The sequence below is a fragment of the Beta vulgaris genome, chromosome 7 (assembly GCF_026745355.1).
Source record: "Beta vulgaris subsp. vulgaris cultivar EL10 chromosome 7, EL10.2, whole genome shotgun sequence".
NCBI lineage: Eukaryota > Viridiplantae > Streptophyta > Magnoliopsida > Caryophyllales > Amaranthaceae > Beta > Beta vulgaris.
The window spans coordinates 52,211,669-52,226,684 of record NC_079208.1 but is presented as its reverse complement, the minus strand read 5'-3'; the positions used below and the strand labels follow the sequence as shown (position 1 = coordinate 52,226,684).

At 34.5% G+C, this 15,016-nt stretch overlaps 1 long non-coding RNA gene across 2 annotated transcripts; it reads left to right on the top strand.

The window, feature by feature from the left end:
- Positions 1-9,829: 9,829 nt before the first annotated feature.
- Positions 9,830-13,000, top strand: LOC104899704 (uncharacterized). 2 transcript variants are annotated; one of them, XR_790990.4, is made up of 5 exons: positions 9,830-10,157; positions 10,337-10,457; positions 11,717-11,813; positions 12,065-12,164; positions 12,659-13,000. It is a non-coding gene; the product is annotated as an uncharacterized LOC104899704 (long non-coding RNA). The 2 variants fall into 2 exon arrangements; XR_790989.4 differs by having other exon boundaries at positions 9,831-10,157; positions 12,656-13,000.
- Positions 13,001-15,016: the final 2,016 nt, after the last annotated feature.

The following is a 15,016-nucleotide window of genomic DNA, read 5'->3' as shown; positions in this document are numbered from 1 at the left end:
CAAACAAAGAACACAAGGATTTACGTGGTTCAGTCAAATTTGACCTACGTCCACAGGTGGGGAATTGGAGCTTCTTCACTATAATGGAGAAAATCAGAGAGAATAATACAAGGAGTCCTAAATTCTAAAGGCTAAAAGTGTTTCATAAGTTGTGTGTAAACAATGAACACTAAGAGGTCCTTTTATAGCATAAGGAACCCCGCACAAGAACCCTAGAATATACTCCGCACAAAACCCTAAAAAGAAAAACTGATTCGGAAACTTATCTTCGAAACCGCGAGTCGCGGTGGCAGCCGCGAGTCGCGGTATGCTCTCGACAGTCCTTAGTAAAATGGGCGTAACTTTCTCGTTTCTCATATGAATTGGGCATATGACCTATCGTTGGAAAGCTCTTTGAACAAGCTATCACATCCAATTTGAATCACATAAAAATCATTTATAGATTGAGAGATATGTGCATTCAAAGTTAGCATTATGCCATTCATAAGATTTCAAGTCATAATTAACAAGGCTATTATATTATATTACACATGATATGTTAGTGCGAACTGTTTGTGGATTACAGAACTTGCCTAAGGTCTTGTGCCTTCAACCTCCTTTAAAATGTTGTCCCATTGCTATATCTATTACAAGCATTTGATCACGCCTAACAACAAAAGAAATTAATTTATATTAGGCATTGAACTTTAGGGCACACATTGTTAACATGGAGCATTAGATTATAGAGCAAAATAACAAGCAGAAGGGCCCCTTGGGTGGGTGATCAGTGTCTTAATTGTTGGGCTCATCAACAGCACCACTGGGGAGGACATGGGCAGTCTGACGCACATCAAGCTCATTTGCATTAGGGTGATAATCTATAGGCTTAGTGACAATTTTCATCTTTCGATTAGCTTGAATACTTTGATCAATGTGATATTTCATGGGCTTAGCAACAGGTTATAGTTTTGTGTTAGCTTTATTAGGTTCATCTTCAAATACAACTCCGTTGAGGATCCATTCCAACACATTGTTCAAAGAAAGACTTGTCTTTGGGCCTACCTTAATCAAGAAATAAGAGGTGCTAAGGATTGAAAAGGCTGCCTCATCTTTCTGTCAATTAAATAATGGTTAGTTCAGAGGATGTACCAATAATATATTTTCCAAGTTTTATGGTAATGATAGTGTATATATTATGATGCAAAGAGTTAGATATATGTAATGTAGACACTATTGTGATGTTAATATATCATATATGCGATGTAAGTTTAGACCAAATGTAAATGTGTATTATCTATGCCACCCTTGTTAGAAAAGGATTATATGAGCTATTGTATCTTATCTCTGATAACATATTACAAGTGACATGTGCCCCCGCAAAAACACAATACAAGCAGCATTCATTCTGACATATAATGTTGCCCATGGTATAAGAAACATGTTAATTAAGCTTCCAAATGGTAATGACAAGTTGTTATTAAACTGAGCATACATAGTAATTTGTTCAATCATACGTTGAGGTAATTTTCTATTTAAATAGTTTTAACTTATCTAAGAAAAATAAGATGAGAAAAGTTCCAACAAGTCTATAAGTTTCAATAAGTTGATATGATGTAAAAACGAGTATTAAATCTTGTTGTAAATTAGTTTTATGTATGACGATATTTCTGGCCACAATTCTTGTTTTTGCAAATTTATATACCTTTGCGACCAAGTTCAATTCTCGTTGTTGTTCCTCATCTTCTATGACCATATTGTTGTTGCACTACGATAGCAATGACATCATGTACGACCAAATTTTAAGCTTATTTCCATTCACTTTTTAATATTCCCTATTATACAAATGTATTACGACCACCTTTATCAAGTCACATAATGTTTTCCTTGCTTATTAGTAAAATTTCTCCACACAACCGCTATAAACATTGCTAGTATCATATTGCATAAAGTATATGTCAATTACAAGTTACCAATTAAAAATTCAAATAATCTACCAAAAGTAATACAGTGTAGATATATAATGTTAGGCTTCTCCATCTTCTTTGCTTCTTGTGCTTGGTCAATCTTAAGCTTGAGGCCCTAGCAAGCAAAGACAAGGCTTGGAATTGAGATACATAAATTAAAAAAATGCAAGAAATTTCAATGGAATGAAAATATTCAAACGCAAGAAAATGGAAAATAAGTATTGAACATATGCTTCATATTAAGAAAGTGGAAAATAGTCCGCGTCACTCTTTACTTCTTAGCAAACATCATGCAACAACTTTCTACGATATATGATCAACATATTAAGCTGAAATCTTGAAAAACTCGACTAATTTTGTGCTAAAACCTGTCTAACTATCCCGAATTTTTAAGAATCACCTCAAGTACCACATCAAACAAACAAAGATTTCAAGGCCATATTTTGTATACGAATAACACGTCATGTTCATAATACTAATCAATAAGAGTTCATAGTCATTAACAAAATCATTGTTGTATGAAGCAGTAATTGACTTTTGGATTACCCGACCGTGCACATATTTAAGAATCTAGAAAGCTTTGGTGGGACGGGTGCACTGGGAGGGAAAAGTTGCTAACTTTTAAACAATAATAGATGGTTTGCTATCATCTCAGAAACAGGTTTTCTGAAAGTTGATGCAAACCAAACCGAGAGACCATAGTATTGGTCAAATTGTCCAGCATTTTAGTGTTGATTCCAAGCAATATACATACCTGTTCATATAGGAAATTGGATGTGAGGAAACTAAACCATTTAAACACATCAGTTCATACACAAAGGCAATTGCACAACGGTCCATACAACAAAAGGCAGAAACATATAAATCTAATATTTAGAGCACCATAAAATGGGTCTAAAATTCCATCTAATTTTTCTACCGAAATTTATTTATATTCTTCTACTTAAGCCAATATTATTGAATGTAATTTAATTAGTACAACTGATTTAATTTAATTTAACTTAGGTTAACTCATTAAATAATAAATTATCAAAATGCATTGATAATAATTAATATCACACTAATTAAAAATATGAATATAACTTATCTAGTTCATATAAAAATAATAAGAATTTGGGTAGGAGAGTGACATAAAAAAAATTTTACCAATATCGACAAAGAATTCAAAATCAAAGCCAAAATGTAGGCGAAGGAGACCGAAAAATATCGTGGTACTTTACTAGTCAAATTTCTGAATTTATAAACAGCAAGCAGCCAACAGTAACAACCAAAAGCTTCAAGCAGAAACAACAACAAAGCGATAAAAACAGTCGAACTAGGAGAGAGAAACACCGGCAAGGTTTTTGTGTTTTCCAGCGAGATCCTGATGCTATCCGGCAAGATCTTTACGCTTTTTAGCGAGATCTTTTCGTTTTCCGGCGAGATCTACAAGTTTGTCGCTAGATCTTAACGTTTTCGACGAGAAAGAGACAAAATCGGTGAATCAAGAAGATAAATTGCTTTCCGGCGAGATATACAAGTTTTCCGGCGAGAAAGAGACGAAACCGGTGAGAACTCAAGAACAGAACACGCTTTCCGGTGAGATATATAAGTTTTCCGGCAAGAGAGTGAATGAATGAAGAAGTTAGAGGAGTCACTGATGAGAGCGAATGAAAGAATGAACGATTGAAGAGATGAGATATGAATGAATGAAGAAGCGCTGTTTGTGAGAGAAATCAGAGATGAGATGAGAGTAATCACAAATGAGAGTTAGGTTTAGGTTTTCATTTCAGGGTTTGGTTTTATAGGGGTTGCTTTAGGGTTGTTTTAAACCGTTGGATTAGATCTAACGGTTATGTTAGAAAGAGGGGAGAGGGTAGGGTTTCTGAAAATAAAGGGGAGATTGGATCATTTTAGGCCATTAGATCAACAAGATTTTTTCACTTCTACAAATCAAAGGCTACAATTTAGGATCCACGTGTTTGTTTTTTGGCCAATGAGATTTGAGTAATGATACTATTTATCGATTATGGCAAAAAATTTATTGAATAACCAATTAGCGCTATATTATTATTATTATTATTATTATTATTATTATTATTATTATTATTATTATTATTATTGTTATCATGTTATTTTTTTATTATTATTGTTATCATGTTATTTTTTTATTATTATTGTTATCATGTTATTTTTTTATTATTATTTCAAATCGTGATGCGTACCATAATCGAGTCATTTATATTTTATATAAATCTAGTAATTGATCGTATATTTGTAGTTAATATATAATAATATAGCATTAATTGGTTATTCAATGTTTTTTAGGTCCCATGTTTTTAACCGTTTCAATTTTTTCTCTGCGGACCAAAATGTAAACTAGTGTTTGATTTAAGATTTTTGAAGTTTTGATTATATGGTTCGGGGATCCAGTTCGTTGGTCATATGAATATTCGTATTGAGTCTTCTTTTGACCTGAAGGAGACCGAAAAATATCGTGGTAGTTTACTAGTCATAGGTCACTATCATACAAATTTACAAAAATCAAATTTCTGAATTTATAAAAAGCAAGCAGCCAACAGTAACAACCAAAAGCTTCAAATAGAAACAACAACAAAGCCAGAAAAACAGTCGAACGAGGAGAGAGAAACACCGGCAAGGTATTTGTGTTTTCCGGCGAGATCCTGATGCTATCCGGCAAGATATTTACGCTTTTTAGCGAGATCTTTTCGTTTTCCGGCGATATCTACAAGTTTGTAGCTAGATCTTAACGTTTTCGGCGAGAAAGAGACGAAACCAGTGAATCAAGAAGATAAATTGCTTTCCGGCGAGATATACAAGTTTTCCGGCGAGAAAGAGATGAAACCGGTAAGAACTCAAGACTAGAACATGCTTTCCGGCGAGATATATAAGTTTTCCGGCGAGAGAGTGAATGAATGAAGAAGTTAGAGGAGTCGCTGATGAGAGCGAATGAAAGGAATGAACGATTGAAGAGATGATATAAGGCGAGAGAGTGAATGAATGAAGAAGTTCCCGCAAGAAAACCAATTGATGAATGATAAGAGACAAAAGAGACTAGAGAGTGAGCACTGAGTTGTTTGTGAGAGAGTGGCGCCGTTTGTGAGAGAACTCAGAGATGAGATGAGAGAAATCACAAATAAGAGTTAGGTTTAGGTTTTCATTTCAGGGTTTGGTTTTTATAGGGTTTGCTTTAGGGTTGTTTTAAACCGTTGGATTAGATCTAACGGTTATGTTAGAAAGAGAGGAGAGATTAGGGTTTCTGAAAATAAAAAGGAGATTGGATTATTTTAGGCCATTGGATCAACAAGATTTTTTCACTTTTACAAATCAAAGGTTACAATTTAGGATCCACACGTTTGTTTTTTGGCCAATGAGATTTGAGTAATGATAATATTGATTGATTATGGCAAAAAATTTATTGAATAACCAATTAACGCTATATTATTATTATTGTTATTATTATTGTTATGATGTTATATTTTTAAATATTTCAAATCGTAATGCGTACCATAATCGAGTCATTTTTTTTACCGTTTCAATTTTTTCTCTGCGGACCAAAAAGTAAACTAGTGTTTGATTTAAGTTTTTTGAAGTTTTAATTTTATGGTCCGGGGACCCAATTCGATTGTGATATGAATATTCGTATTGAATCTTCTTTTGACCTAAGTTTTTTAATTAGGCACTCTTGACCCAAGAGTCATAGCAGAAAAAATTTACCAATATCGACAAAAGAATTCAAAATCAAAGCGAAAATGTAGGAGAAGGAACCGAAAAATATCGGTGTCGAAAATTTCGTAATCTTCTATAACTTCTCGCTCTCCTTTCTCGGATTGTAGAGCTTCTATTTCTGATTTCTTCTCTCCACAACCTGTTTCCGGCTCCAACATTGCAATTTGTTATGTTAGATGGAGAGAGAGCTTGGTGTTGAGTTGGTAATGGTGAGAGAATTTGAAAGTTGAGGTATGCAATTTTGCAGAAGAGAATTAAAGGATAATGGGTAAGCGTGATCGACGTGATTTTAGTCGTGGTCTATGCATTGGCTATTGATTGACTAAGACTATGTTAAATTCACTTTATTTTTGCAGATCTATTTTCTCTGATTTGAACTTATCTTTTATAAATATATTATTATTACTAATAATAATAATAATAATAATAATAATAATAATAATAATAATAATAATAATAATAATAATAATAATAATATTATTATTATTATTATTATTATTATTATTATTATTATTATTATTATTATTATTATTATTATTATTATTATTATTATTATTATTATTATTATTATTATTATTATTATGTTGCATTGTGTTACTAATATTACTATTGTTATCATTTTATCACTGTCGCAACTTTTAACAACCACAACAACAACAATAACTAGTATTTTGGCCCGGACGACGCCCCGGATCATATACAATTATCAAATACAGTATTATACATACATTTTATAATTGATTTTATTAGCTTTTTGTAATATTTTGTCTAGTGCGAAATTGAAAAATAAACATTATGGCATGATGAGTTGTTTAAAAAAACTTATAAGAAGTTGGAGATAAAAATAACAATTTCAATGGAATTATGGTAAAATAATGTTAATACTCGGTAAATGTGTTAGGGATCAAATTTTTTGTCTCTATCTTCATAATTACATATAATTATAAGACTTTAGCATGTTTTATTTTGAAATATTAAGCACTAATTGTAGTGGATTAGTGGTTTAACACTCACATTTTCTTTCAAAGGTCTTGTATCCGAAATCTAGTAACAAACATTGTTGATATTTTTTAATGAGATTATAAACATGTGAGAAGAGTGTCACGCGGCATTGCTCTTTTGATGAGAATACCTTTTAATATATTTGTATAGATAATGAAAAACATAGCATTGTTAGTTTTTTTCTTTTTGAAAAAAGAACACATAGTATACGAACATACACAAAAAAATAAAATGACATATATTTTACGTAAAAATAACATATTGTTCATGATAAAAAGAACATATTGTTGATGTCTAAGGTCCGTTCATAATAAGAATTTAGGTAGTAATGAAAAGAACATATATCGAAAGAGCATACAAAATCTATTAAATAAACACATTATAAAAATAAAATATAGATGTTATTTTTATATTGATGGCATGTTCGAAATTAACTAACATGTTCTTTGTTATATCAATCAATTGTTGTTTTTTATTATAAATAAACCTATAAATTTTAATGTATAGAACATATGATTTTGAACAAAATTGTTCAATATTCTTCTTATATCGTTTTCATGCCTATACAGATTGTATTTTTTTTTTAATGTAAGTTGAAATCTCTTGTAGGGAGAATTTGAAGGTGATACCAACACCATTACGTTATAGGTTATAACAATAATAACAAGTTTATAAATAAGCATGGACTTATTTTTTTCAGATCTAAACTTATTTTTCCTGATCTGATCTAGTCTGATCTGATTCGAAATAAGTAATTATAAAATGAACTGAACATAGCCTAAGAGCGTCAATTGAAATATTGAATGGATGCACTTGGTTGAAGCCATGGCCCATGGGCTATTAATCTATTATGGACTAGAGGTGATCAATAGGTTAGCCCGAGTTAGGCCCAAAGATGCTTTCCTAGTATGAAGGAGTAAGGCAGACACATGAGATTGATTTGCAAACGACATGTAAGCATAAGCCTCATAGACACCAAAACTGACACAAGGAAACCACCCTTTTTTAAGACTATACAAATATATGCGTTTTTTTCACCAAATGCTCCCGAGTTTTCACGAAATTCACCGAGTACCCCCGTACTTTTGAAAATACACGGGGTACCCCTCAGTTTCAACATAATACACCCAAATACCCTTAATGACTAACGTCGTTAACTGTCGTTATCTGCCGTTAGTTTTAACCCTAATTAAACTCTAATAAACCCTACTTAACCTAACTTAATCCTAACTTCTAACCCTAAACCCTAACACTAAACCCGAACTACCCTCCCCACCACCCCATCCACCCACCACCCACCACCCACCACCCACCACCCTAGCATACCCCTCCTCCTCAACCCCATCCAACCTACCACCCCAGCAGACCCCCTCCCCAACCCCCGGCCGCCCGCCCTCCCACCCTCCGCAGCCCCTTCCCCCACCCCTCACAGCCGTCCACCCCACTGGAATAATTTCGCTCCCCTCCCCCCACCCCTGTTTAGTTTCGATGCCCTCCCCCACCCCTGTTCAGTTTCCAGTTCACGGCTGCAATGAGTGAAGGACCGAAAATTGACGGGGGGGGGGGGGGGGGATCGAAACTCCACGGGGGTGGGGGGAGGGGAGTAAAACTCGTCGGAGGTGAGGGGAGGGGATCGAAATTCCAGTGGGGGGTCGGTGGGGTGGGAGGCTGCGAGGGGGTTAGGGAAGGGGCTGTTGGGGGTGGGGAGGGGGGCGGCCGGTGGTTGGGGAGGGGGGTTCTGGGGTGATGGGTAGGGTGGGGTTGGAGAGGGGGTGTCTGCTGGGGTGGTGGGGAGGGTGGTGGGTGGATGGGGTGGTGGGGAGGGTGGTTAGGATTTAGGGTTAGGGTTTAGAGTTAGGATTAGGGTTAGATTAGTGGTTAATTAGGGTTGAAAACAACAAAATAAGGGTTAATGACTAACGACGGTTAACGCCGTTAGTCATTAAGGGTATTTGGGTGTATTATGTTGAAACTGAGGGGTACCCCGTACCCCGTGTATTTTCAAAAGTGTGGGGGTACCTGGTGAATTTCGTGAAAACTCGGGGGCGTTTGGTGAAAAAACCGCAAATATATTTGCTATATACTTTTTGTTCATAATGTTGCTTTAAGTAGTAAGTTTTTTCATCTTTTCTAGCAAAGTAAAAAACAATCTTCTTATATCTATTATAGTTAGTTTTTATATAGCATGAGTGGGTTATATGCACGCTATGCACGCGAAAGTTGATTTTCGTAATTACATTTATTTTTCCCTTATATTTGACTCCCCCCCTTCTAAGAAGCTCATTATTAGTGTGACATCTTGTAAAATATGTTATAGGCTTAATTTTTCGATGCATGAGATAAATTATTGTCACTCGTAATAATTCATGGGTTAGCTTATATTTTTTCTTGTGTGTATTTATTGTCCAAAAAAAATTTATCTTACCTTAAAAATTATATTGAAAAACCCTAAAAACAATAATCATATTTCAACGTTTTAAGCCTGTGTTATTTAAAAGATTTTCAATTAGGAATGTTGAAATAAATTAATTTGTCGTACGAAGTAGGGGTGAGCACAACCGGGTACCCGATCAAAGTTTCGAGAGTTGAATTCGGACCAAGTTAGAACCGATTCCTAAATTTTGGAACTAAAATTGGAATTGATTGGACCAGGTCCTCATTTTTTCTGGAATTGGTCTTAGAACCAGTTGAGACCGGTTCCAACATCGGGTACTCGGTTCTCTGGAAGTGTAATGTAATGTCGGTTTGAACTGGAAATGACTTTATAGAATTTGTCTTGAGGCAGGAACTGATTTTAGTATTGGGTATCTGGTAAGTGGTACCCAAAGACATTCAAAAGCTAAATTGTTTTATTGTTAAGCTTAATAAAGACTAAAATGAGAATCATAACATATATTTCAGCCAAACCTCGTACATAAAAAAATTCCACACAAGTTTATTAAATTGTATTAGTATCTCTTGATATAATTTCCCTTAAATTGTAATAGTATCTCTTGATATAATTTTCCTTAAATTGTAATAGTATCTCTTGTGTAATTTCAACCAAACTTCTATTGACTAGCTAGTAAGTTTTAAGACTAAATTATTCTTCATACATAAAAAAAATTTCCACTAAGTACTTAATCCGAGAACTGATTTCATCAATTATCTAGATTTATCGAGTACTCAATGAGTACTGGGTCCAAAATCTTACTACCCAAAATTAGAACCACTTGCAATCGGGTCCTTAGATGTGTACCCAGACCCGATCCCAGTAGGACCAATTCCAATTTCGAATCTATCGGGTCCAACCGGTTCTATCTGGGTCATCGGATACCGAGTTCTTGTGCTCACTCCTAGACTCTATGGAGTACAGTATTAGTTTAAATTTAGGTTTCATATCAGATAAATTTTTGTCAATCTAAAACCCTGCGTAATCTTCTTTGTTCCAACAGGCAACATCTATCATCACTCCCAATTCCTTCTTTTCTTATCAAATTTCCGGTAAATAATTATACAAGTCCAGTTTTTTTTCCTTATCTTTAATTAATTGTTATTCATCTTGAATGATAATATTTCATATCGATAATCGATGCTTAAGTTCAATAATTTAATTTTGTTTTTTTGATTTGTTCGCAATTTGTTTGAATTTTTATTTAATAAATAGTTTAAAAATCCAACAGATTTCGTCGTGATGGATGTTGACAAGATTTGGTGCCCTTCCTGCTGTCAATTTCAACCCATTCGGATCGAAGATTTGCACATTCCGTCAAAAAATAATAATAAAAAGACATTGATCATCAGGTTAGTTCACTTTGATAATTAACCCTCTAATTTATATATTTTTGTGTTACGTTTATCCAACGTGGTGATGAACTATATTATTGTATGTACGTAACGTTGCTCTTTTGGACGTCTTCATTTGCCATGATAAACGGATAATCATAGATTATCAAAACCCAAATTCTTGTTGAAATATTTGAATTCACGGGACTAGATCATCTATATATTATGCTTTTCCATCAAGTTCCGATCAAGCAAGTCTAATAAGCTACATTTTAGATTTTAGGTTCAATGAGTTGTAATACGTTTCTATTTGGTTTAATAAATTCCATTCAGATTAAATAAGTTTGGATTAGCAATTGCCTATTGGGTACAATAACTTTAGATAAGTTGGAGTTTTGGGATGAAGAAATGAGTATTTGCATCATTAAGGCTATGTTCAGTTCACCTTATTTTTGCTTATTTCAGATCTAATCAGATCAGATCAGATCAGATCAGAAAAAATAAGTTCAGATCAGATCAGATCAGATCTGTCAGTTTTTAAACTCATTTTTACTATTAAATATCTTTCATTACATATTAGTAAAAATTATAATAATTGAATATTAATAAAGTATTCATTGAGACGAATCAAACAAGACCCCACATGACTATATTTTTTCTTATATATTGAGAGAAATCTAAAAGATAAGATCTTGTAAACAGATCAGTTCAGAAAAAATAAGTTCAGATCAGATCAGATCAGAAAAAATAAGTTCAGATCAGATCAGATAAGTTCAGATCAGAAAATTTCAGGTGAACTAAACATAGCCTAAGTCTAATATTCATGTAAAAGAAATCTCAATTTGTGTGGGTCAGGGTCCAGAGGGGTTCTAGTTAGGTGGTACAGAGACGGATACAGATGTGGGTTTAGATTCGGGTACGAAAAACGGTGAGATTTCAAAATTTTAGGAATGGGTATCGGGTATAGGTATGGGTACGAGTATGTGATCCAGAAGAAGTACCCATGTTACATAGGGTTTTAATGACTAGTGAGTATGACTGATTGAATAATTACATAAATGAATCATGGAAGGTTGAATGGGTTTGTTGCTTATCCATGTTTTTGGGTTTCTTAATTTGTCATGACCTCGGTCAAAACTGCATGTAGTTCTTGCTTCCACTGTTTTCGAGTTTTGAGTAACATAGTACTACGTAGTGTATTCTCTCACATTAACTGTAATGAAACTTAATGGGTTTATATCTTCAGTATCCCTTAATTTCTTCCATTTCCTTGTCAGATATTGTCTAAAAAGTTGTGATTGGTGTGGCAAGGTAATTGATTCAATTAAAAGGTCAAACAAGCCAAGTTTTGTTGATAATGCAGAGGAAGGCCTGGTAGGTGCTTGTAAGAATTTGAGTAATTTGCATTGATACCAGGAACGTGGTACGTGGCCATGTTGATGCGTCCCGGAACGTGGTATGTGGCACGTGATACGTGGTCTAGGAGTCCATCTGGTTTACTTTAGAGGCTGCGTTTTGCATTTTCCGTACCACGCTCCGGAACGTTTTGCATTCCATGTAATAATGGTAATTTGCTTTCCTTAATTAAGTTTTTGGAGTATTACATTTGTTTCCTTTTTTTACAGAGTCAGCTGTTACCTGAAATTTTTGTGGAGACCGAACAAACTGAAAATGCAGTTTCACAGGATATGACTCCAATTTCACTGAAGAAGAGGCTAAATTGAAGTATGTATTGCCAAACTGTCAATGTGATTACTCTACTGTGAGGTTAATGCTGGTTCTATCGCAACATCTATCACCATGTTGCTTGTAATTCTTAGCATACTTGGTTTTAGGTTTGTCTCCCCTTGTCGTGGTTGCTAACTCAGACTAAGTCTTAATATAGCTTACTTGTCACTTCTTGCTAACTTTGGCTTTTTACATCAACTTGTTCGAGCTATGATGTGTCTTGTCCAATTTATCTCAACATGCATTGCAGAAATTGTTATTGTTGTAGGAAAACAATGAAGGCACTAGTATATCTTCTAAAGTTTTACCTTTTTCCCCCCAGTATCATCATTTGCTCGCCTCACTTATACAGAGTATTTTGGAATGGTACTCTTATTTCTTTACGTAGCCTTTGACAGTCAATCTTGACAAGTTTAGACTTCAGTGCTTTAATGTGGTTCCACAATTTACTTATGTGTGATATTGGTGTGATCTGTGATGTGACGCAGCAGTCCGAGAAGAGGAGACAAGGAGTCGAGGACTATAGTTGCGGACAACCTGTATGTTTTGGCAAGTCCTTAGAATGAAGACTTGAGCAAGCTGGTTAGCAGTGTGTGTTTTGTTGTTCTTGGTTATTACAGTATGTTTTATTAGTCTATATCCCAATTGTGGTGATGTTTAACTCAAATCATTTTTTTTAGTGGTAATGAATTCCAATCACTTATAACAGTGAACGTCCACTTGCTGTTTTTTTTTATATCTGACGTTTGCATTGCAAATATGTTAGTACTAACAGTCTACCCAAATCAATTGTGTTTATCCTTAGTTGGCATTGCTTAGGGTCTTTTCTCTACTTTTTTTCCACTGCTCTACACCACTTTAGTGCTGATTTCGTCTGTTGCCTTAAGTCAAAGGAATATAGAGTTCTCCTGGATCTCTCCGGATGCGAATTATATGCAGTCCATAGTTATCTCCTATCATCCAGGGAAGTTGGACATTATTCTTTCATTAAGATAATCAGTTCCTACTTTTATTACCATGAAAGAAATACGATTTGCTCCTATTATTTGTGGTTAGAAGATATATGGTGGTGCTGGTGCAATAAGTGGTTATAGTCCTCGTGTCTGGACAGTCTGCAGTCCTCCGTCCGTGAATAATACTCACGCTGCTGGTGGTGATGCTGGCTGGGTGCGCCTTGGTAGTGTTGCCAGGGACTGTGACCGTTAAGTGGGTCGCAATAAGACGCATTAGTGCAGGGTGCACACCTGAAATAGCAGAAGGGAAGGCAGTTTGTTTTGCCTTGAGGCTGGCCAAAATTTTGATGATCTTTTACTTTTTAATTTTAAGTTTTATTTGATGGGTTCTACTTATCATCCGTACTTGTTCCGGGGTATTTTTTGGGTGTGAGGTACTGTTTTGTGGGTTTATGTGATATAAAGGTAGAGATCGTAATTGATGCGGCCTAGTCCGCGGGCCCTAGTGGGTCGGGTTGAGATTTCACGTCTCAGGATCGGATCGTGAAATTCATGGTTTGTGCAGGCTGGTCTACGGGCTGAAAAATCTTGACCCACACCGGTCTGTTTTCGATTTTAACGGTTCGGAGAGCGCATATGGCTGTTCGTGGGCCTATTTGACTGGTGGACCTGCATGAGAATATTTTTTTTCAAAATTGTTTAATCATTGAATCATTTATTATTGTTACATAATCTTTAAAATTAATTAGAATATATACGATTAATAATATTAATGAATAATTTCTTTATTTTTGAATTTAATTGAATTATAATATATGAAATTTGATTAAAGTATATATACAATTTGATTAAAATATACTCAATTTGGTTGAATAATTACTTGGACAGGGCTGGTCCTGCTCATGGATTGAGTTGGGCGGTTTTAGTAGCGGGTTTTCATGGGTTGGGCTTAAAAAATCTGACCCAACGGTCCACCCACCAATTAATTTCACGGTTCCAGTTGGTCTGGATTGGGCTTTTTGTGGGCTCAGCCCATATAACCCAAAAGGAGGGTTGGGCGGGATGGGTTGGATTGACCCGCATTGTTGGCCTTCTCTATCTAAAGTATTACTTGTTGTTTTTTAGAATTTCGATTGTATAGCAAGTTGGGTAGTTTTCAGAACTCAACAAAAAAAGTTCATAGGAAAGAAAGAATGCTACAATTCAGATGATTCTTAATGTGTGACAAAATCTCCAAATTAATTATTCAAGAGAAAATACAGGTACAAGTAGCCTGAGGCCCTGAATATCCCGACGCGATCATGTGACAATCTAGCCAGAAAGGACTAAATTTAAAGCTTTTTTTCCCTTGTGGACTAAAGCTTGACCCGATTCAGCCCAAAAAGCCTTCTAATCATAGGAGCTAGGACTCTCAATTTAATACTATTTCATTCCAATTATTTGAACCAATCACCACCCTCTTAAGCCTTCTATCAAATTATTTATTTCCAAACAAGTAATTTGGTTCTTTCGTATTACCAAATGTCTTTAGAGAATTAAATCTCATGTCCCAACAATGTGTCTCCTTTTCATTGGTTTCATATAGGGTATTTTATATATTTTTTGATATATTAATTGACAACCAATAAGAATAAAGTGAAAAAAAAATTATTCACCTATCTTATACCACCTCAGTTTTTTTAGTTACAACAAATGCTTTTTTGCATAAATATTAAGGAAAGAGAGAGTAGAATATAACCCAATTACCCATATTTTTGCATGTAAGATAGTTAAAATGAGGATAAAATTGTCAATTGCTATAAAACTTTTACCAAGAAAGAAAATTTACATCTAAACAAAAACACTTATAAATAAAAATTGTTGCAACTAGAATAAACAGATAAAGTATTAACAATA